Genomic DNA, 25,315 nt, shown 5'->3' on the forward strand with positions numbered 1-25,315 from the left:
TGGAATAATTGCCTTGTTCCCTCACACCAACTAGGTGCTTCTAAGGATCATTCACATCACAAGAGTTTGGGCAATATCCTTGATGCCTAAGCTGGATTTTGTAGGGTAAAGGGATCCATGATCACATCACAATCCTAAGTTTCATTATAGAAAAGACGAGGGAGCCCCAAAAGAAGCTCTACATGGACTTCATTGGCTACACCAGGGCTTTTGACTGTGTTGAGCATGATAAGCTTTGGGAAGCTCGGAGTGAGGTAGGAGTTGCTGACGCACATGATTAGGTTATCAGGTCACTCGCAGACCATCAAGAAGCTGCAGAATGAGCCAGGTAGGGAAAAACAAGATGGTTCAATATAAAAAAACGGCACAGGACAAGGATGTTTCATTTTCTTTTCAACTTTTTTTGCAGACGTGTCATGAGGAAGCTGGACGTAGATGATTCCAGTATTATTCGGGTCAAAATAGTCTGAAGAACCATCAGCAATCTGAGATCGACAGATGATACAACCCTGGTAAGACAGAATGAAAAAACTACCCAAAGAAGAAAGTAAGAAGGTAAGACTTTACATGAACATCAAGAAGATCAGGATCATGACAACCACCAATCATCACCAGCTGATCACTAAAATTACCAGAGGCCGGAGAACTGCCCCTTTGGATGCCTCTTCTTATGTTATTATCAGTGGCTCAACTAGTGTCTCATGTGCCCCCATGAAAAATTTGGATCCACCTCCATGTTGGTTGGTCAGAGATCCTATAAAAACATACGTGTTAATAAAGTCCCCATCCAGACACCTTCCTGTAGTAATGTCCCCTCCAGGCACCTTTCTGTAATAATGTCCCCATCCAGACACCTTCCTGCAATAATGTCCCCATCCAGACACCTTCCTGTAATAATGTCCCCATCCAGGCACCTTTCTCTAATAATGTCCCCATCCAGGCACCTTATCTGTAATAATGTCCCCATCCAGGCACCTTCCTGTAATAATGTCCCCATCCAGATACCCTCCTGTAATAATGTCCTCATCCAGGCACCTTCCTGTAATAATGTCCCCATCCAGGCACCTTCCTGTAATAATGTCCCCATCCAGACACCTTCCTGTAATAATGTCCTCATCCAGACACCTTGCTGTAATAATGTCCCCATCCAGGCACCTTTCTGTAATAATGTCCCCATCCAGACACCTTTCTGGAATAATGTCCCCATCCAGACACCTTCCTGTAATAATGTCTCCATCCAGGCACCTTCCTGTAATAATGTCCCCATCCAGGCACCTTTCTGTAATAATGTCCCCATCAAGGCACCTTCCTGTAATTATGTCCCCATCCAGACACCTTCCTGTAATAATGTCCCCATCCAGGCACCTTCCTGTAATAATGTCCCCATCCAGATACCTTCCTGTAATAATGTCCTCATCCAGGCACCTTCCTGTAATAATGTCCCCATCCAGGCACCTTCCTGTAATAATGTCCCCATCCAGATACCTTCCTGTAATAATGTCCTCATCCAAGCACCTTCCTGTAATAATGTCCCCATCCAGATACCTTCCTGTAATAATGTCCCCATCCAGGCACCTTCCTGTAATAATGTCCCCATCCAGGCACCTTTCTGTAATAATGTCCCCATCAAGGCACCTTCCTGTAATTATGTCCCCATCCAGACACCTTCCTGTAATAATGTCCCCATCCAGGCACCTTCCTGTAATAATGTCCCCATCCAGATACCTTCCTGTAATAATGTCCTCATCCAGGCACCTTCCTGTAATAATGTCCCCATCCAGGCACCTTCCTGTAATAATGTCCCCATCCAGATACCTTCCTGTAATAATGTCCTCATCCAAGCACCTTCCTGTAATAATGTCCCCATCCAGATACCTTCCTGTAATAATGTCCCCATCCAGGCACCTTCCTGTAATAATGTCCCCATTCATACACCTTCCTGTAATACTGTCTCCATCCAGGCACCTTCCTGTAATAATGTTCACATCCAGGCACCTTCCTGTAATAAAGTCCGCATCCAGGCACCTTCCTGTAATAATGTCCCCATCCAGGCACCTTCCTGTAATAATGTCCCCATACATACACCTTCCTGTAATAATGTCCCCATCCAGGCACCTTCCTGTAATAATGTCCCCATCCAGACACCTTCCTGTAATAATGTCCCCATCCAGGCACCTTCCGGTAATAATGTCCCCATCCAGACACCTTTCTGTTATAATGTCTCCATCCAGGCACCTTCCTGTAATAATGTCCCCATCCAGGCACCTTTCTCTAATAATGTCCCCATTCAGGCACCTTATCTGTAATAATGTCCCCATCCAGGCACCTTTCTGTAATAATGTCCCCATCCAGGCACCTTCCTGTAATAATGTCCCCATCCAGATACCTTCCTGTAATAATGTCCTCATCCAGGCACCTTCCTGTAATAATGTCCAGATCCAGGCAACTTCCTGTAATAATGTCCCCATCCAGACACCTTCCTGTAATAATGTCCCCATCCAGACACCTTGCTGTAATAATGTCTCCATCCAGGCACCTTCCTGTAATATTGTTCCCATCCAGGCACCTTCCTGTAATTATGTCCCCATCCAGACACCTTCCTGTAATAATGTCCCCATCCAGGCACCTTCCTGTAATAATGTCCCCATCCAGATACCTTCCTGTAATAATGTCCTCATCCAGGCACCTTCCTCTAATAATGTCCCCATCCAGATACCTTCCTGTAATAATGTCCCCATCCAGGCACCTTCCTGTAATAATGTCCCCATTCATACACCTTCTTGTAATACTGTCCCAATCCAGGCACCTTCCTGTAATTATGTCCCCATCCAGACACCTTCCTGTAATAATGTCCCATCCAGGCACCTTCCTGTAATAATGTCCCCATCCAGATACCTTCCTGTAATAATGTCCTCATCCAGGCACCTTCCTCTAATAATGTCCCCATCCAGATACCTTCCTGTAATAATATCCCCATCCAGGCACCTTCCTGTAATAATGTCCCCATTCATACACCTTCTTGTAATACTGTCCCAATCCAGGCACCTTGCTGTAATAATGTCTCCATCCAGGCACCTTCCTGTAATATTGTCCCCATCCAGGCACCTTTCTGTAATAATGTCCCCATCCAGGCACCTTCCTGTAATTATGTCCCCATCCAGACACCTTCCTGTAATAATGTCCCCATCCAGGCACCTTCCTGTAATAATGTCCCCATCCAGATACCTTCCTGTAATAATGTCCTCATCCAGGCACCTTCCTCTAATAATGTCCCCATCCAGATACCTTCCTGTAATAATGTCCCCATCCAGGCACCTTCCTGTAAAAATGTCCCCATTCATACACCTTCTTGTAATACTGTCCCAATCCAGGCACCTTCCTGTAATTATGTCCCCATCCAGACACCTTCCTGTAATAATGTCCCATCCAGGCACCTTCCTGTAATAATGTCCCCATCCAGATACCTTCCTGTAATAATGTCCTCATCCAGGCACCTTCCTCTAATAATGTCCCCATCCAGATACCTTCCTGTAATAATATCCCCATCCAGGCACCTTCCTGTAATAATGTCCCCATTCATACACCTTCTTGTAATACTGTCCCAATCCAGGCACCTTCCTGTAATAATGTTCAAATCCAGGCACTTTCCTGTAATAATGTCCGCATCCAGGCACCTTCCTGTAATAATGTCCCCATCCAGGCACCTTCCTTTAATAATGTCCCCATCCAGGCACCTTCCTGTAATAATGTCCCCATCCAGGCACCTTCCGGTAATAATGTCCCCATCCAGACACCTTTCTGTAATAATGTCCCCATCCAGGCACCTTCCTGTAATAATGTACCCATCCAGACACCTTCCTGTAATAAAGTCCCCATCCAGGCACCTTCTTGTCATAATGTCCCCATCCAGGCACCTTCCTGTAATAATGTCCCCATCTAGCACCTTCCTGTAATGATGTCCCCATCCAGGCACCCTCCTGTAATAATGTCCCCATCCAGACACCTTCCTGTAATAATGTCCCCATCCAGACACCTTCCTTTAATAAAGTCCCAATCCAGACACCTTCCTGTAATAATGTCCCCATGCAGGCACCTTTCTGTAATAATGTCCCCATCCAGACACCTTCCTGTAATAATGTCCCCATGCAGGCACCTTTCTGTAATAATGTCCCCATCCAGACAACTTCCTGTAATAATGTCCCCATCCAGGCACATTCCTGTAATAATGTCCCGATCCAGACACCTTCCTGTAATGATGTCCCCATCCAGGCACCTTTCTGTAAAGATGTCCCCATCCAGGCACCTTCCTGTAATAATGTCCCCATCCAGGCACCTTCCTGTAATAATGTCCCCATCTAGACACCTTCCTGTAATAATGTCCCCATCCAGGCACCTTTCTGTAATAATGTCCCCATCAAGGCACCTTCCTGTAATTATGTCCCCATCCAGACACCTTCCTGTAATAATGTCCCCATCCAGGCACCTTCCTGTAATAATGTCCCCATCCAGATACCTTCCTGTAATAATGTCCTCATCCAGGCACCTTCCTGTAATAATGTCCCCATCCAGGCACCTTCCTGTAATAATGTCCCCATCCAGATACCTTCCTGTAATAATGTCCTCATCCAAGCACCTTCCTGTAATAATGTCCCCATCCAGATACCTTCCTGTAATAATGTCCCCATCCAGGCACCTTCCTGTAATAATGTCCCCATTCATACACCTTCCTGTAATACTGTCTCCATCCAGGCACCTTCCTGTAATAATGTTCACATCCAGGCACCTTCCTGTAATAAAGTCCGCATCCAGGCACCTTCCTGTAATAATGTCCCCATCCAGGCACCTTCCTGTAATAATGTCCCCATACATACACCTTCCGGTAATAATGTCCCCATCCAGGCACCTTCCTGTAATAATGTCCCCATCCAGACAACTTCCTGTAATAATGTCCCCATCCAGGCACCTTCCGGTAATAATGTCCCCATCCAGACACCTTTCTGTTATAATGTCCCCATCCAGGCACCTTCCTGTAATAATGTCCCCATCCAGGCACCTTTCTCTAATAATGTCCCCATTCAGGCACCTTATCTGTAATAATGTCCCCATCCAGGCACCTTTCTGTAATAATGTCCCCATCCAGGCACCTTCCTGTAATAATGTCCCCATCCAGATACCTTCCTGTAATAATGTCCTCATCCAGGCACCTTCCTGTAATAACGTCCAGATCCAGGCAACTTCCTGTAATAATGTCCCCATCCAGACACCTTCCTGTAATAATGTCCCCATCCAGACACCTTGCTGTAATAATGTCTCCATCCAGGCACCTTCCTGTAATATTGTCCCCATCCAGGCACCTTCCTGTAATAATGTTCACATCCAGGCACCTTCCTGTAATAAAGTCCGCATCCAGGCACCTTCCTGTAATAATGTCCCCATCCAGGCACCTTCCTGTAATAATGTCCCCATACATACACCTTCCTGTAATAATGTCCCCATCCAGGCACCTTCCTCTAATAATGTCCCCATCCAGACACCTTCCTGTAATAATGTCCCCATCCAGGCACCTTCCGGTAATAATGTCCCCATCCAGACACCTTTCTGTTATAATGTCCCCATCCAGGCACCTTCCTGTAATAATGTCCCCATCCAGGCACCTTTCTCTAATAATGTCCCCATTCAGGCACCTTATCTGTAATAATGTCCCCATCCAGGCACCTTTCTGTAATAATGTCCCCATCCAGGCACCTTCCTGTAATAATGTCCCCATCCAGATACCTTCCTGTAATAATGTCCTCATCCAGGCACCTTCCTGTAATAATGTCCAGATCCAGGCAACTTCCTGTAATAATGTCCCCATCCAGACACCTTCCTGTAATAATGTCCCCATCCAGACACCTTGCTGTAATAATGTCTCCATCCAGGCACCTTCCTGTAATATTGTCCCCATCCAGGCACCTTTCTGTAATAATGTCCCCATCCAGGCACCTTCCTGTAATTATGTCCCCATCCAGACACCTTCCTGTAATAATGTCCCCATCCAGATACCTTCCTGTAATAATGTCCTCATCCAGGCACCTTCCTCTAATAATGTCCCCATCCAGATACCTTCCTGTAATAATGTCCCCATCCAGGCACCTTCCTGTAATAATGTCCCCATTCATAGACCTTCTTGTAATACTGTCCCAATCCAGGCACCTTCCTGTAATTATGTCCCCATCCAGACACCTTCCTGTAATAATGTCCCATCCAGGCACGTTCCTGTAATAATGTCCCCATCCAGATACCTTCCTGTAATAATGTCCTCATCCAGGCACCTTCCTCTAATAATGTCCCCATCCAGATACCTTCCTGTAATAATATCCCCATCCAGGCACCTTCCTGTAATAATGTCCCCATTCATACACCTTCTTGTAATACTGTCCCAATCCAGGCACCTTGCTGTAATAATGTCTCCATCCAGGCACCTTCCTGTAATATTGTCCCCATCCAGGCACCTTTCTGTAATAATGTCCCCATCCAGGCACCTTCCTGTAATTATGTCCCCATCCAGACACCTTCCTGTAATAATGTCCACATCCAGGCACCTTCCTCTAATAATGTCCCCATCCAGATACCTTCCTGTAATAATATCCTCATCCAGGCACCTTCCTCTAATAATGTCCCCATCCAGATACCTTCCTGTAATAATGTCCCCATCCAGGCACCTTCCTGTAATAATGTCCCCATTCATACACCTTCTTGTAATACTGTCCCAATCCAGGCACCTTCCTGTAATTATGTCCCCATCCAGACACCTTCCTGTAATAATGTCCCATCCAGGCACCTTCCTGTAATAATGTCCCCATCCAGATACCTTCCTGTAATAATGTCCTCATCCAGGCACCTTCCTCTAATAATGTCCCCATCCAGATACCTTCCTGTAATAATATCCCCATCCAGGCACCTTCCTGTAATAATGTCCCCATTCATACACCTTCTTGTAATACTGTCCCAATCCAGGCACCTTCCTGTAATAATGTTCACATCCAGGCACTTTCCTGTAATAATGTCCGCATCCAGGCACCTTCCTGTAATAATGTCCCCATCCAGGCACCTTCCTTTAATAATGTCTCCATCCAGGCACCTTCCTGTAATAATGTCCCCATCCAGGCACCTTCCGGTAATAATGTCCCCATCCAGACACCTTTCTGTAATAATGTCCCCATCCAGGCACCTTCCTGTAATAATGTACCCATCCAGACACCTTCCGGTAATAAAGTCCCCATCCAGGCACCTTCTTGTCATAATGTCCCCATCCAGGCACCTTCCTGTAATAATGTCCCCATCTAGCACCTTCCTGTAATGATGTCCCCATTCAGGCACCTTATCTGTAATAATGTCCCCATCCAGGCACCTTTCTGTAATAATGTCCCCATCCAGGCACCTTCCTGTAATAATGTCCCCATCCAGATACCTTCCTGTAATAATGTCCTCATCCAGGCACCTTCCTGTAATAATGTCCAGATCCAGGCAACTTCCTGTAATAATGTCCCCATCCAGACACCTTCCTGTAATAATGTCCCCATCCAGACACCTTGCTGTAATAATGTCTCCATCCAGGCACCTTCCTGTAATATTGTCCCCATCCAGGCACCTTTCTGTAATAATGTCCCCATCCAGGCACCTTCCTGTAATTATGTCCCCATCCAGACACCTTCCTGTAATAATGTCCCCATCCAGGCACCTTCCTGTAATAATGTCCCCATCCAGATACCTTCCTGTAATAATGTCCTCATCCAGGCACCTTCCTCTAATAATGTCCCCATCCAGATACCTTCCTGTAATAATGTCCCCATCCAGGCACCTTCCTGTAATAATGTCCCCATTCATACACCTTCTTGTAATACTGTCCCAATCCAGGCACCTTCCTGTAATTATGTCCCCATCCAGACACCTTCCTGTAATAATGTCCCATCCAGGCACCTTCCTGTAATAATGTCCCCATCCAGATACCTTCCTGTAATAATGTCCTTATCCAGGCACCTTCCTCTAATAATGTCCCCATCCAGATACCTTCCTGTAATAATATCCCCATCCAGGCACCTTCCTGTAATAATGTCCCCATTCATACACCTTCTTGTAATACTGTCCCAATCCAGGCACCTTGCTGTAATAATGTCTCCATCCAGGCACCTTCCTGTAATATTGTCCCCATCCAGGCACCTTTCAGTAATAATGTCCCCATCCAGGCACCTTCCTGTAATTATGTCCCCATCCAGACACCTTCCTGTAATAATGTCCACATCCAGGCACCTTCCTGTAATAATGTCCCCATCCAGATACCTTCCTGTAATAATGTCCTCATCCAGGCACCTTCCTCTAATAATGTCCCCATCCAGATACCTTCCTGTAATAATGTCCCCATCCAGGCACCTTCCTGTAATAATGTCCCCATTCATACACCTTCTTGTAATACTGTCCCAATCCAGGCACCTTCCTGTAATTATGTCCCCATCCAGACACCTTCCTGTAATAATGTCCCATCCAGGCACCTTCCTGTAATAATGTCCCCATCCAGATACCTTCCTGTAATAATGTCCTCATCCAGGCACCTTCCTCTAATAATGTCCCCATCTAGATACCTTCCTGTAATAATATCCCCATCCAGGCACCTTCCTGTAATAATGTCCCCATTCATACACCTTCTTGTAATACTGTCCCAATCCAGGCACCTTCCTGTAATAATGTTCACATCCAGGCACTTTCCTGTAATAATGTCCGCATCCAGGCAACTTCCTGTAATAATGTCCCCATCCAGGCACCTTCCTTTAATAATGTCCCCATCCAGGCACCTTCCTGTAATAATGTCCCCATCCAGGCACCTTCCGGTAATAATGTCCCCATCCAGACACCTTTCTGTAATAATGTCCCCATCCAGGCACCTTCCTGTAATAATGTACCCATCCAGACACCTTCCTGTAATAAAGTCCCCATCCAGGCACCTTCTTGTCATAATGTCCCCATCCAGGCACCTTTCTGTAATAATGTCCCCATCTAGCACCTTCCTGTAATGATGTCCCCATCCAGGCACCCTCCTGTAATAATGTCCCCATCCAGACACCTTCTTGTAATAATGTCCCCATCCAGACACCTTCCTTTAATAAAGTCCCCATCCAGACACCTTCCTGTAATAATGTCCCCATGCAGGCACCTTTTTGTAATAATGTCCCCATCCAGACACCTTCCTGTAATAATGTCCCCATGCAGGCACCTTTCTGTAATAATGTCCCCATCCAGACACCTTCCTGTAATAATGTCCCCATCCAGGCACATTCCTGTAATAATGTCCCGATCCAGACACCTTCCTGTAATGATGTCCCCATCCAGGCACCTTTCTGTAAAGATGTCCCCATCCAGGCACCTTTCTGTAATAATGTCCCCATCCAGGCACCTTCCTGTAATAATGTCCCCATCTAGACACCTTCCTGTAATAATATCCCCATCCAGGTACCTTCCTGTAATAATGTCCCCATCCAGGCACCTTTCTGTAATAATGTCCCCATCCAGGCACCTTCCTGTAATTATGTCCCCATCCAGACACCTTCCTGTAATAATGTCCCCATCCAAGCACCTTCCTGTAATAATGTCCCCACCCAGATATCTTCCTGTAATAATGTCCTCATCCAGGCACCTTCCTGTAATAATGTCCCCATCCAGATACCTTCCTGTAATAATGTCCCTATCCAGGCACCTTCCTGTAATAATGTCCCCATCCATACACCTTCCTGTAATACTGTCCCCATCCAGGCACCTTCCTGTAATAATGTCCACATCCAGGCACCTTCCTGTAATAAAGTCCGCATCCAGGCACCTTCCTGTAATAATGTCCCCATCCAGGCCCCTTCCTGTAATAATGTCCCCATACATACACCTTCCTGTAATAATGTCCCCATCCAGGCACCTTCCTGTAATAATGTCCCCATCCAGGCACCTTCCTGTAATAATGTCCCCATCCAGGCACCTTCCGGTAATAATGTCCCCATCCAGACACCTTTCTGTAATAATGTCCCCATCCAGGCACCTTCCTGTAATAATGTACCCATCCAGACACCTTCCTGTAATAAAGTCCCCATCCAGGCACCTTCCTGTAATAATGTCCCCTTCTAGACACCTTCCTGTAATAATGTCCCCATCTAGACACCTTCCTGTAATGATGTCCCCATCCAGGCACCCTCCTGTAATAATGTCCCCATCCAGACACCTTCCTATAATAATGTCCCCATCAAGGCACCTTCCTGTAATAAAGTCCCCATCCAGACACCTTCCTGTAATAATGTCCCCATGCAGGCACATTTCTGTAATAATGTCTCCATCCAGACACCTTCCTGTAATAATGTCCCCATCCAGGCACCTTCCTGTAATAATGTCCCCATCCAGACACCTTACTGTAATGATGTCCCCATCCAGGCACCTTTCTGTAATAATGTCCCCATCCAGACACCTTCCTGTAATAATGTCCCCATCCAGACACCTTCCTGTAATAATGTCCCCATCCAGGCACCTTCCTGTAATAATGTCCCCATCTAGACACCTTCCTGTAATAATATCCCCATCCAGGTACCTTCCTGTAATAATGTCCCCATCCAGGCACCTTTCTGTAATAATGTCCCCATCCAGGCACCTTCCTGTAATTATGTCCCCATCCAGACACCTTCCTGTAATAATGTCCCCATCCAAGCACCTTCCTGTAATAATGTCCCCATCCAGATACCTTTCTGTAATAATGTCCTCATCCAGGCACCTTTCTGTAATAATGTCCCCATCCAGATACCTTCCTGTAATAATGTCCCCATCCAGGCACCTTCCTTTATAGAAAAGACGAGGGAGCCCCAAAAGAAGCTCTACATGGACTTCATTGGCTACACCAGGGCTTTTGACTGTGTTGAGCATGATAAGCTTTGGGAAACTCGGAGTGAGGTAGGAGTTGCTGACGCACATGATTAGGTTATCAGGTCACTCGCAGACCATCAAGAAGCTGCAGAATGAGCCAGATAGGAAAAAACAAGATGGTTCAATATAAAAAAACGGCACAGGAAAAGGATGTTTCATTTTCTTTTCAACTTTTTTTGCAGACGTGTCATGAGGAAGCTGGACGTAGATGATTCCAGTATTATTCGGGTCAAAATAGTCTGAAGAACCATCAGCAATCTGAGATCGACAGATGATACAACCCTGGTAAGACAGAATGAAAAAACTACCCAAAGAAGAAAGTAAGAAGGTAAGACTTTACCTGAACATCAAGAAGATCAGGATCATGACAACCACCAATCATCACCAGCTGATCACTAAAATTACCAGAGGCCGGAGAACTGCCCCTTTGGATGCCTCTTCTTATGTTATTAGCAGTGGCTCAACTAGTGTCTCATGTGCCCCCATGAAAAATTTGGATCCACCTCCATGTTGGTTGGTCAGAGATCCTATAAAAACATACGTGTTAATAAAGTCCCCATCCAGACACCTTCCTGTAGTAATGTCCCCTCCAGGCACCTTTCTGTAATAATGTCCCCATCCAGACACCTTCCTGTAATAATGTCCCCATCCAGACACCTTCCTGTAATAATGTCCCCATCCAGGCACCTTATCTGTAATAATGTCCCCATCCAGACACCTTCCTGTAATAATGTCCCCATCCAGACACCTTCCTGTAATAATGTCCTCATCCAGGCACCTTATCTGTAATAATGTCCCCATCCAGGCACCTTCCTGTAATAATGTCCCCATCCAGATACCTTCCTGTAATAATGTCCTCATCCAAGCACCTTCCTGTAATAATGTCCCCATCCAGATACCTTCCTGTAATAATGTCCCCATCCAGGCACCTTCCTGTAATAATGTCCCCATCCATACACCTTCCTGTAATACTGTCTCCATCCAGGCAGCTTCCTGTAATAATGTTCACATCCAGGCACCTTCCTGTAATAATGTCCGCATCCAGGCACCTTCCTGTAATAATGTCCCCATGCAGGCACCTTCCTGTAATAATGTCCCCATACATACACCTTCCTGTAATAATGTCCCCATCCAGGCACCTTCCTGTAATAATGTCCCCATCCAGGCACCTTCCTGTAATAATGTCCCCATCCAGGCACCTTCCGGTAATAATGTCCCCATCCAGACACCTTTCTGTTATAATGTCCCCATCCAGGCACCTTCCTGTAATTATGTCCCCATCCAGGCACCTTTCTCTAATAATGTCCCCATCCAGGCACCTTATCTGTAATAATGTCCCCATCCAGGCACTTTTCTGTAATAATGTCCCCATCCAGGCACCTTCCTGTAATAATGTCCCCATCCAGGCACCTTCCTGTAATAATGTCCCCATCCAGGCACCTTTCTCTAATAATGTCCCCATCCAGGCACCTTATCTGTAATAATGTCCCCATCCAGGCACCTCCCTGTAATAATGTCCCCATCCAGATACCTTCCTGTAATAATGTCCTCATCCAGGCAACTTCCTGTAATAATGTCCCCATCCAGGCACCTTCCTGTAATAATGTCCCCATCCAGACACCTTACTGTAATAATGTCTCCATCCAGGCACCTTCCTGTAATAATGTCCCCATCCAGGCACCTTTCTGTAATAATGTCCCCATCCAGACACCTTTCTGTAATAATGTCCCCATCCAGACACCTTCCTGTAATAATGTCTCCATCCAGGCACCTTCCTGTAATAATGTCCCTATCCAGGGACCTTTCTGTAATAATGTCCCCATCCAGGCACCTTCCTGTAATTATGTCCCCATCCAGACACCTTCCTGTAATAATGTCCCCATCCAGGCACCTTCCTGTAATAATGTCCCCATCCAGATTCCTTCCTGTAATAATGTCCCCATCCAGGCACCTTCCTGTAATAATGTCCCCATTCATACACCTTCTTGTAATACTGTCCCAATCCAGGCACCTTCCTGTAATAATGTTCACATCCAGGCACCTTCCTGTAATAATGTCCGCATCCAGGCACCTTCCTGTAATAATGTCCCCATCCAGGCACCTTCCTTTAATAATGTCCCCATCCAGGCACCTTCCTGTAATAATGTCCCCATCCAGGCACCTTCCGGTAATAATGTCCCCATCCAGACACCTTTCTGTAATAATGTCCCCATCCAGGCACCTTCCTGTAATAATGTACCCATCCAGACACCTTCCTGTAATAAAGTCCCCATCCAGGCACCTTCTTGTCATAATGTCCCCATCCAGGCACCTTCCTGTAATAATGTCCCCATCTAGACACCTTCCTGTAATGATGTCCCCATCCAGGCACCCTCCTGTAATAATGTCCCCATCCAGACACCTTCCTGTAATAATGTCCCCATCCAGACACCTTCCTGTAACAAAGTCCCCATCCAGACACCTTCCTGTAATAATGTCCCCATGCAGGCACCTTTCTGTAACAATGTCCCCATCCAGACACCTTCCTGTAATAATGTCCCCATCCAGGCACCTTCCTGTAATAATGTCCCTATGCAGGCACCTTTCTGTAATAATGTCCCCATCCAGACACCTTCCTGTAATGATGTCCCCTTCCAGGCACCTTTCTGTAAAGATGTCCCCATCCAGACACCTTCCTGTAATAATGGCCCCATCCAGGCACCTTCCTGTAATAATGTCCCCATCTAGTCACCTTCCTGTAATAATATCCCCATCCAGGTACCTTCCTGTAATAATGTCCCCATCCAGGCACCTTTCTGTAATAATGTCCCCATCCAGGCACCTTCCTGTAATTATGTCCCCATCCAGACACCTTCCTGTAATAATGTCCCCATCCAAGCACCTTACTGTAATAATGTCCCCATCCAGATATCATCCTGTAATAATGTCCTCATCCAGGCACCTTCCTGCAATAATGTCCCCATCCAGATACCTTCCTGTATTAATGTCCCCATCCAGGCACCTTCCTGTAATAATGTCCCCATCCATACACCTTCCTGTAATACTGTCCCCATCCAGGAAACTTCCTGTAATAATGTTCACATCCAGGCACCTTCCTGTAATAAAGTCCGCATCCAGGCACCTTCCTGTAATAATGTCCCCATCCAGGCACCTTCCTGTAATAATGTCCCCATACATACACCTTCCTGTAATAATGTCCCCATCCAGGCACCTTCCTGTAATAATGTCCCCATCCAGGCACCTTCCTGTAATAATGTCCCCATCCAGGCACCTTCCGGTAATAATGTCCCCATCCAGACACCTTTCTGTAATAATGTCCCCATCCAGGCACCTTCCTGTAATAATGTACCCATCCAGACACCTTCCTGTAATAAAGTCCCCATCCAGGCACCTTCTTCTAATAATGTCCCCATCTAGGCACCTTCCTGTAATAATGTCCCCATCTAGACACCTTCCTGTAATGATGTCCCCATCCAGGCACCCTCCTGTAATAATGTCCCCATCCAGACACCTTCCTATAATAATTTCCCCATCCAGGTACCTTCCTGTAATAAAGTCCCCATCCAGACACCTTCCTGTAATAATGTCCCCATGCAGGCACCTTTCTGTAATAATGTCTCCATCCAGACACCTTCCTGTAATAATGTCCCCATCCAGACACCTTCCTGTAATGATGTCCCCATCCAGGCACCTTTCTGTAATAATGTCCCCATCCAGACACCTTCCTGTAATAATGTCCCCATCCAGACACCTTCCTGTAATAATGTCCCCATCCAGGCACCTTCCTGTAATAATTTCCCCATCTAGACACCTTCCTGTAATAATATCCCCATCCAGGTACCTTCCTGTAATAATGTCCCCATCCAGGCACCTTTCTGTAATAATGTCCCCATCCAGGCACCTTCCTGTAATTAAGTCCCCATCCAGACACCTTCCTGTAATAATGTTCCCATCCAAGCACCTTCCTGTAATAATGTCCCCATCCAGATACCTTTCTGTAATAATGTCCTCATCCAGGCACCTTTCTGTAATAATGTCCCCATCCAGATACCTTCCTGTAATAATGTCCCCATCCAGGCACCTTCCTTTATAGAAAAGACGAGGGAGCCCCAAAAGAAGCTCTACATGGACTTCATTGGCTACACCAGGGCTTTTGACTGTGTTGAGCATGATAAGCTTTGGGAAGCTCGGAGTGAGGTAGGAGTTGCTGACGCACATGATTAGGTTATCAGGTCACTCGCAGACCATCAAGAAGCTGCAGAATGAGCCAGGTAGGGAAAAACAAGATGGTTCAATATAAAAAAACGGCACAGGACAAGGATGTTTCATTTTCTTTTCAACTTTTTTTGCAGACGTGTCATGAGGAAGCTGGACGTAGATGATTCCAGTATTATTCGGGTCAAAATAGTCTGAAGAACCATCAGCAATCTGAGATCGACAGATGATACAACCCTGGTAAGACAGAATGAAAAAACTACCCAAAGAAGAAAGTAAGAAGGTAAGACTTTACATGAACATCAAGAAGATCAGGATCATGACAACCACCAATCATCACCAGCTGATCACTAAAATTACCAGAGGCCGGAGAACTGCCCCTTTGGATGCCTCTTCTTATGTTATTAGCAGTGGCTCAACTAGTGTCTCATGTGCCCCCATGAAAAATTTGGATCCACCTCCATGTTGGTTGGTCAGAGATCCTATAAAAACATACGTGTTAATAAAGTCCCCATCCAGACACCTTCCTGTAGTAATGTCCCCTCCAGGCACCTTTCTGTAATAATGTCCCCATCCAGACACCTTCCTGCAATAATGTCCCCATCCAGACACCTTTCTGTAATAATGTCCCCATCCAGACACCTTCCTGTAATAATGTCCCCATCCAGACACCTTCCTGTAGTAATGTCCCCTCCAGGCACCTTTCTGTAATAATGTCCCCATCCAGACACCTTCCTGCAATAATGTCCCCATCCAGACACCTTCCTGTAATAATGTCCCCATCCAGGCACCTTTCTCTAATAATGTCCCCATCCAGGCACCTTATCTGTAATAATGTCCCCATCCAGGCACCTTCCTGTAATAATGTCCCCTTCCAGATACCCTCCTGTAATAATGTCCTCATTCAGGCACCTTCCTGTAATAATGTCCCCATCCAGGCACCTTCCTGTAATAATGTCCCCATCCAGATACCTTCCTGTAATAATGTCCTCATCCAAGCGCCTTCCTGTAATAATGTCCCCATCCAGATACCTTCCTGTAATAATGTCCCCATCCAGGCACCTTCCTGTAATAATGTCCCCATCCATACACCTTCCTGTAATACTGTCCCCATCCAGGCACCTTCCTGTGATAATGTTCACATCCAGGCACCTTCCTGTAATAATGTCCGCATCCAGGCACCTTCCTGTAATAACGTCCCCATCCAGGCACCTTCCTGTAATAATGTCCCCATACATACACCTTCCAGTAATAATGTCCCCATTCAGGCACCTTCCTGTAATAATGTCCCCATCCAGGCACCTTCCGGTAATAATGTCCACATCCAGACACCTTTCTGTTATAATGTCCCCATCCAGGCACCTTCCTGTAATAATGTCCCCATCCAGGCACCTTTCTCTAATAATGTCCCCATCCAGGCACCTTATCTGTAATAATGTCCCCATCCAGGCACCTTTCTGTAATAATGTCCCCATCCAGGCACCTTCCTGTAATAATGTCCCCATCCAGGCACCTTTCTCTAATAATGTCCCCATCCAGGCACCTTATCTGTAATAATGTCCCCATCCAGGCACCTTCCTGTAATAATGTCCCCATCCAGATACCTTCCTGTAATAATGTCCTCATCCAGGCACCTTCCTGTAATAATGTCCCCATCCAGACACCTTGCTGTAATAATTTCCCCATCCAGGCACCTTCCTGTAATTATGTCCCCATCCAGACACCTTCCTGTAATAATGTCCCCATCCAGGCACCTTCCTGTAATAATGTCCCCATCCAGATACCTTCCTGTAATAATGTCCTCATCCAGGCACCTTCCTGTAATAATGTCCCCATCCAGATACCTTCCTGTAATAATGTCCCCATCCAGGCACCTTTCTGTAATAATGTCCCCATCCAGGCACCTTCCTGTAATAATGTACCCATCCAGACACCTTACTGTAATAATGTCCCCATCCAAGCACCTTCCTATAATAATGTCCCCATCCAGATATCTTCCTGTAATAATGTCCTCATCCAGGCACCTTCCTGTAATTATGTCCCCATCCAGATACCTTCCTGTAATAATGTCCCCATCCAGGCACCTTCCTGTAATAAAGTCCCCATCCATACACCTTCCTGTAATACTGTTCCCATCCAGGCACCTTCCTGTAATAATGTCCACATCCAGGCACCTTCCTGTAATAAAGTTCGCATCCAGGCACCTTCCTGTAATGATGTCCCCATCCAGGCACCTTCCTGTAATAATGTCCCCATACATACACCTTCCTGTAATAATGTCCCCATCCAGACACCTTCCTGTAATAATGTTCCCATCCAGACACCTTGCTGCAATAATGTCCCCATCCAGGCACCTTCCTGTAATTATGTCCCCATCCAGACACCTTCCTGTAATGATGTCCCCATCCAGGCACCTTTCTGTAATGATGTCCCCATCCAGACACCTTCCTGTAATAATGTCCCCATCCAGGCACCTTCCTGTAATAATGTCCCCATCTAGACACCTTCCTGTAATAATATCCCCATCCAGGTACCTTCCTGTAATAATGTCCCCATCCAGGCACCTTTCTGTAATAATGTCCCCATCCAGGCACCTTCCTGTAATTATGTCCCCATCCAGACACCTTCCTGTAATAATGTCCCCATCCAAGCACCTTCCTGTAATAATGTCCCCATCCAGATATCTTCATGTAATAATGTCCTCATCCAGGCACCTTCCTGTAATTATGTCCCCATCCAGATACCTTCCTGTAATAATGTCCCCATCCAGGCACCTTCCTGTAATAATGTCCCCATCCATACTCCTTCCTGTAATACTGTCCCCATCCAGGCACCTTCCTGTAATAATGTCCACATCCAGGCACCTTCCTGTAATAAAGTCCGCATCCAGGCACCTTCCTGTAATGATGTCCCCATCCAGGCACCTTCCTGTAATAATGTCCCCATACATACACCTTCCTGTAATAATGTCCCCATCCAGGCACCTTCCTGTAATAATGTCCCCATCCAGGCACCTTCCTGTAATAATGTCCCCATCCAGGCACCTTCCGGTAATAATGTCCCCATCCAGACACCTTTCTGTAATAATGTACCCATACATACACCTTCCTGTAATAATGTCCCCATCCAGACACCTTCCTGTAATAATGTCCCCATCCAGACACCTTGCTGTAATAATGTCCACATCCAGGCACCTTCCTGTAATTATGTCCCCATCCAGACACCTTCCTGTAATGATGTCCCCATCCAGGCACCTTTCTGTAATGATGTCCCCATCCAGACACCTTTCTGTAATAATGTCCCCATCCAGGCACCTTCCTGTAATAATGTCCCCATCTAGACACCTTCCTGTAATAATATCCCCATCCAGGTACCTTCCTGTAATAATGTCCCCATCCAGGCACCTTTCTGTAATAATGTCCCCATCCAGGCACCTTCCTGTAATTATGTCCCCATCCAGACACCTTCCTGTAATAATGTCCCCATCCAAGCACCTTCCTGTAATAATGTCCCCATCCAGATATCTTCCTGTAATAATGTCCTCATCCAGGCACCTTCCTGTAATTATGTCCCCATCCAGATACCTTCCTGTAATAATGTCCCCATCCAGGCACCTTCCTGTAATAATGTCCCCATCCATACACCTTCCTGTAATACTGTCCCCATCCAGGCACCTTCCTGTAATAATGTCCACATCCAGGCACCTTCCTGTAATAAAGTCCTCATCCAGGCACCTTCCTGTAATGATGTCCCCATCCAGGCACCTTTCTGTAATAATGTCCCCATACATACACCTTCCTGTAATAATGTCCCCATCCAGGCACCTTCCTGTAATAATGTCCCCATCCAGGCACCTTCCTGAAATAATGTCCCCATCCAGGCACCTTCCAGTAACAATGTCCCCATCCAGACACCTTTCTGTAATAATGTACCCATCCAGACACCTTCCTGTAATAAAGTCCCCATCCAGGCACCTTCTTCTAATAATGTCCCCATCTAGGCACCTTCCTGTAATAATGTCCCCATCTAGACACCTTCCTGTAATGATGTCCCCATCCAGGCACCCTCCTGTAATAATGTCCCCATCCAGACACCTTCCTATAATAATGTCCCCATCCAGGCACCTTCCTGTAATAAAGTCCCCATCCAGACACCTTCCTGTAATAATGTCCCCATGCAGGCACATTTCTGTAATAATGTCCCCATCCAGACACCTTCCTGTAATAATGTCCCCATCCAGGCACCTTCCTGTAATAATGTCCCCATCCAGACACCTTCCTGTAATGATGTCCCCATCCAGGCACCTTTCTGTAATAATGTCCCCATCCAGACACCTTCCTGTAATAATGTCCCCATCCAGACACCTTCCTGTAATAATGTCCCCATCCAGGCACCTTTCTGTAATAATGTCCCCATCTAGACACCTTCCTGTAATAATATCCCCATCCAGGTACCTTCCTGTAATAATGTCCCCATCCAGGCACCTTTCTGTAATAATGTCCCCATCCAGGCACCTTCCTGTAATTATGTCCCCATCCAGACACCTTCCTGTAATAATGTCCCCATCCAAGCACCTTCCTGTAATAATGTCCCCATCCAGATACCTTCCTGTAATAATGTCCTCATCCAGGCACCTTTCTGTAATAATGTCCCCATCCAGATACCTTCCTGTAATAATGTCCCCATCCAGGCACCTTCCTGTAATAATGTCCCCATCCATACACCTTCCTGTAATACTGTCCCCATCCAGGCACCTTCCTGTAATAATGTCCACATCCAGGCACCTTCCTGTAATAATGTCCGCATCCAAGCACCTTCCTGTAATAATGTCCCCATCCAGGCACCTTCCTGTAATAATGTCCCCATCCAGGCACCTTCCGGTAATGATGTCACCATCCAGACACCTTTCTGTAATAATCTCCCCATCCAGGCACCTTCCTGTAATAATGTACCCATCCAGACACCTTCCTGTAATAAAGTCCCCATCCAGGCACCTTCCTGTAATAAAGTCCCCATCCAGACACCTTCCTGTAATAAAGTCCCCATCCAGGCACCTTCTTGTAATAATGTCCCCATCCAGGCACCTTCCTGTAATAATGTCCCCATCTAGACACCTTCCTGTAATGATGGCCCCATCCAGGCACCCTCCTGTAATAATGTCCCCATCCAGACACCTTCCTGTAATAATGTCCCCATCCAGGCACCTTCCTGTAATAAAGTCCCCATCCAGACACCTTCCTGTAATAATGTCCCCATGCAGGCACCTTTCTGTAATAATGTCTCCATGCAGACACCTTCCTGTAATAATGTCCCCATCAAGGCACCTTCCTGTAATAATGTCCCCATCCAGGCACCTTCCTGTAATAAGGTCCAGCATCCTGTAATAATGTGCCCCGTTCTTGCTCTTTTGTGTACTAATGTCCCCTGTCCTGGTCCCCATCTTGTAATAATGTTCCGCATCCTAGGCCCCTTCCTGGTGTAATGTCCCCCATCCTGTTCCCCTTCCTAGTATAATATCCCCCCTCGGATGCACATTCAGATGAAAAAGGTGCTGACGTTGGTGGGCCTCCTTCTTGCATGGGCCCGACTGCGATAGTTACGTCCCTGGTTATTAGGTTCTTCAGCCATGGTTAGGTATATCTGTTCCTGAGAGAGATGGCCGGCAAGCTTTTCCAGTAACAGCTTTCCTAAGGACCCAGCTTCCCATCAGTTCCTGGGAAGCCTATATGGCATTCATCTTCCTTTAATGAGGCAGATACAGCCTCATGTATTAGTGGCTGAGGCGTACGTCTCCCCCGATTTGTTGCCTCTCTTCCTCTGTACGCCAGGCCTCGCCCCTGAGGAGCAGCAGAATTTAACCCCTTCCTGACATCCGCCATACATGTCAGAAGCGGATTGTATGGAGTAGGCCTGCGGCTTGGCTCCAAAGACGGCCATGATTTTTACCATATACAACAGTGATACTTAAGTATTGCTGTATATAATATAAGTGATCGCATAATCGCAGGTTCACCTCCCCTGAGGGGCTGATCATTTTTATAGTCTTCACAAAGACTGTTTGGTCAGGCAAACAGGGTAATTATGCAGAACAGAAAGAAGGCATGTCCCCAGAGTATCCTGTAAGACCCCCTATTGGTAAAACCGCAATATTGTTGAGTGATCACTAGAGGGCGATGCGCACCACATAGTTCTATGTACGGCTATTAATATGTAATGCAAGTGGTGCAGTTGTGGTATGCCCACATCCAACATGGCGAATTTGGTACCTGGAAGCTACTGAGCATGCTCAAACGGTGTTCATCACTGTGTTCTAGACATGTGCAATGGAAGATGCCAGTAATGGTGCATTTCACATATACATGGAGGTACAGTATATTCCCTACGATGGTATTATGGATTATTATGTACCTGGTCTTTAGTTATTCAAATATGTATGATGGGATGTTTTATACATATCTCCCAACTTTAGAAGACAAAAAAGAGGCAAACAATATGGCATGTGTTGTGCAATGCTGCAAAACTTGGGGTCACGACCTAAACCACTTCCACCAGCCACACTCAATAACCATTTCATTCTACCCATGCCACAGAAAAGAAAATGTCGTCTCTTAGACATTCCTGTGTGCCCTTGTACCATCTCCTCAGTGCTCCTCTCTGCCCACGGCCCATCTCCTCGAAGCTCCCTTCTGCCCTCGGGCCGCCTCCTCGGCACTCCTCCATGCTCTCTGGTAACCTTCTCAGTGCTCCTGCTTGCCCTCAGGCTGTCTCCTCGGCTCTCCTGTCTGCCCTCAGGCTGTCTCCTCGATGCTATCCGACAATCTTTTTAGTACTCCTCTCTAGCCTCAGGCCATATCCTTGGTGCTTCTCCTTGCCCTCAGGCCATGTACTCGGCGTTCCTCTCTGCCCTTGTGCCATCTCTTCAGTGCTCCTCTCTGCCCTTTTGCCATTGCCTCAGTGCTCCTCTCTGCCCTTGTGCCATCTCCTCAGTGCTCCTCTCTGCTCTTGTGCCATCTCCTCAGTGCTCCTCTCTGCTCTTGTGCCATCTCCTCAGTGCTCCTCTCTGCTCTTGTGCCATCTCCTTAGTGCTCCTCTCTACCCTTGTGCCATCTCCTCAGTGCTCCTCTCTACCCTTGTGCCATCTCCTCAGTGCTCCTCTCTACCCTTGTGCCATCTCCTTAGTGCTCCTCTCTGCCCTTGTGCCATCTCCTCAGTGCTCCTCTCTGCTCTTGTGCCATCTCCTTACTGCTCCTCTCTGCTCTTGTGCCATCTCCTCAGTGCTCCTCTCTGCTCTTGTGCCATCTCCTTACTGCTCCTCTCTGCCCTTGTACCATCTCCTCAGTGCTCCTCTCTACCCTTGTACCATCTCCTCAGTGCTACTCTCTGCCCTTGTGCCATCTCCTCAGTGCTTCTCTCTACTCTTGTACCATCTCCTCAGTGCTCCTCTCTGCCCTTGTACCATCTCCTCAGTGCTCCTCTCTGCCCTTGTACCATCTCCTCAGTGCTCCTCTCTAGCCACAAGCCATCTCCTCAGTGAACCTCTCTGCCCTTGTGCCATCTCTTCAGTGCTCCTCTCTGAACTTGGACCATCTCCTCAGTGCTCCTCTCTGCCCTTGTGCCATCTCCTCAGGCTGTCTCCTCGGCTCTCCTGTTTGCCCTCAGGCTGTCTCCTCGATGCTATCCGACCATGTTTTTAGTACTCCTCTCTAGCCTCAGGCCATATCCTTGGTGCTTCTCCTTGCCCTCAAGCCATGTACTCGGCGTTCCTCTCTGCCCTTGTGCCATCTCCTCAGTGCTCCTCTCTGCCCTTGTACCATCTCCTCAGTGCTCCTCTCTGCTCTTGTGCCATCTCCTCAGTGCTCCTCTCTGCCCTTGTGCCATCTCCTCAGTTCTCCTCTCTGCCCTTGTGCCATCTCCTCAGTGCTCCTCTCTAGCCACAAGCCATCTCCTCAGTGCTCCTCTCTAGCCACAAGCCATCTCCTCAGTGCTCCTCTCTGACCTTGTACCATCTCCTCAGTGCTCCTCTCTGCCCTTGTGCCATCTCCTCAGTGCTCCTCTCTGCCCTTGTGCCATCTCCTCAGTGCTCCTCTCTGACCTTGTACCATCTCCTCCGTGCTCCTCTCTGCCCTTGTGCCATCTCCTCAGTGCTCCTCTCTGCCCTTGTGCCATCTCCTCAGTGCTCCTCTCTAGCCGCAAGCCATCTCCTCAGTGCTCCTCTCTGCCCTTGTGCCATCTCCTCAGTGCTCCTCTCTAGCCACAAGCCAACTCCTCAGTGCTCCTCTCTAGCCACAAGCCATCTCCTCAGTGCTCCTCTCTGCCCTTGTGCCATCTCCTCAGTGCTCCTCTCTGCCCTTGTACCATCTCCTCAGTGCTCCTCTCTAGCCACAAGCCATCTCCTCAGTGCTCCTCTCTAGCCACAAGCCATCTCCTCAGTGCTCCTCTCTGACCTTGTACCATCTCCTCAGTGCTCCTCTCTGCCCTTGTGCCATCTCCTCAGTGCTCCTCTCTGCCCTTGTGCCATCTCCTCAGTGCTCCTCTCTGACCTTGTACCATCTCCTCCGTGCTCCTCTCTGCCCTTGTGCCATCTCCTCAGTGCTCCTCTCTGCCCTTGTGCCATCTCCTCAGTGCTCCTCTCTAGCCGCAAGCCATCTCCTCAGTGCTCCTCTCTGCCCTTGTGCCATCTCCTCAGTGCTCCTCTCTAGCCACAAGCCAACTCCTCAGTGCTCCTCTCTAGCCACAAGCCATCTCCTAAGTGCTCCTCTCTGCCCTTGTGCCATCTCCTCAGTGCTCCTCTAGCCACAAGCCATCTCCTCAGTGCTCCTCTCTGCCCTTGTGCCATCTCCTCAGTGCTCCTCTCTGCCCTTGTGCCATCTCTTCAGTGCTCCTCTCTGCCCTTGTACCATCTCCTCAGTGCTCCTCTCTATCCTTTTACCATCTCCTCAGTGCTCCTCTCTGCTCTTGTGCCATCTCCTCAGTGCTCCTCTCTGCCCTTGTGCCATCTCCTCAGTGCTCCTCTCTAGCCACAAACCATCTCCTCAGTGCTCCTCTCTAGCCACAAGCCATCTCCTCAGTGCTCCTCTCTGACCTTGTACCATCTCCTCAGTGCTCCTCGCTGCCCTTGTACCATCTCCTCAGTGCTCCTCTCTAGCCACAAGCCATCTCCTCAGTGCTCCTCTCTGCCCTTGTGCCATCTCTTCAGTGCTCCTCTCTGCCCTTGTGCCATCTCTTCAGTGCTCCTCTCTGCCCTTGTACCATCTCCTCAGTGCTCCTCTCTGCCCTTGTACCATCTCCTCAGCGCTCCTCTCTGCCCTTGTGCCATCTCCTCAGTGCTCCTCTCTGCCCTTGTGCCATCTCCTCAGTGCTCCTCTCTGCCCTTGTGCCATCTCCTCAGTGCTCCTTTCTGCCCTTGTGCCATCTCCTCAGCGCTCCTCTCTGCCCTTGTGCCATCTCCTCAGTGTTCCTATCTGCCCTTGTACCATCTCCTCAGCGCTCCTCTGCCCTTGTGCCATCTCCTCAGTGCTCCTCTCTGCCCTTGTGCCATCTCCTCAGTGCTCCACTCTGCCCTTGTACCATCTCCTCAGTGCTCCTCTTTGCCCTTGTACCATCTCCTCAGCGCTCCTCTCTGCCCTTGTGCCATCTGCTCAGCGTTCCTCTCTGCCCTTGTGCCATCTCCTCAGTGCTCCTCTCTAGCCACAAGCTATCTCCTCAGTGCTCCTCTTTGCCCTTGTACCATCTCTTCAGTGCTCCTCTCTGACCTTGTACGATCTCCTCAGTGCTCCTCTCTGCCCTTGTGCCATCTCCTCAGTGCTCCTCTCTGCCCTTTTGCCATTGCCTCAGTGCTCCTCTCTGCCTTTGTACCATCTCCTCAGTGCTCCTCTCTGCCCTTGTACCATCTCCTCAGTGCTCCTCTCTGCCCTTGTGCCATCTCCACAGTGCTCCTCTCTGACCTTGTGCCATCTCCTCAGCGTTCCTCTCTGCCCTTGTGCCATCTCCTCAGTGCTCCTCTCTAGCCACAAGCCATCTCTTCAGTGCTCCTCTCTGCCCTTTTGCCATTGCCTCAGTGTTCCTCTCTGCCCTTGTACCATCTCCTCAGTGCTCCTCTCTGCCCTTGTGCCATCTCCTCAGTGCTCCTCTCTAGCCACAAGCCATCTCCTCAGTGCTCCTCTCTGCCCTT

General features: G+C 47.7%; 1 protein-coding gene across 5 annotated transcripts in view; it reads left to right on the forward strand.

Annotated features, from left to right (window-relative positions):
* Positions 1–239: 239 nt before the first annotated feature.
* The window catches only part of LOC141162622 (serine protease 27-like), a 104,539-nt gene continuing 79,463 nt past the window's right edge, over positions 240–25,315 (forward strand). For 3 of the 5 annotated variants that reach the window (XM_073648902.1, XM_073648905.1, XM_073648903.1), the window contains exon 1: positions 15,214–15,427. The gene's annotated coding sequence lies outside the window, so the exon portion shown is untranslated. The other 2 variants (XM_073648897.1, XM_073648898.1) reach the window with 2 other exon arrangements.

This window comes from Phyllobates terribilis, unplaced genomic scaffold, assembly GCF_046119375.1.
Source record: "Phyllobates terribilis strain yellow unplaced genomic scaffold, ASM4611937v1 Scaffold_9__5_contigs__length_417890890, whole genome shotgun sequence".
Classification (NCBI taxonomy): Eukaryota; Metazoa; Chordata; class Amphibia; order Anura; family Dendrobatidae; genus Phyllobates; species Phyllobates terribilis.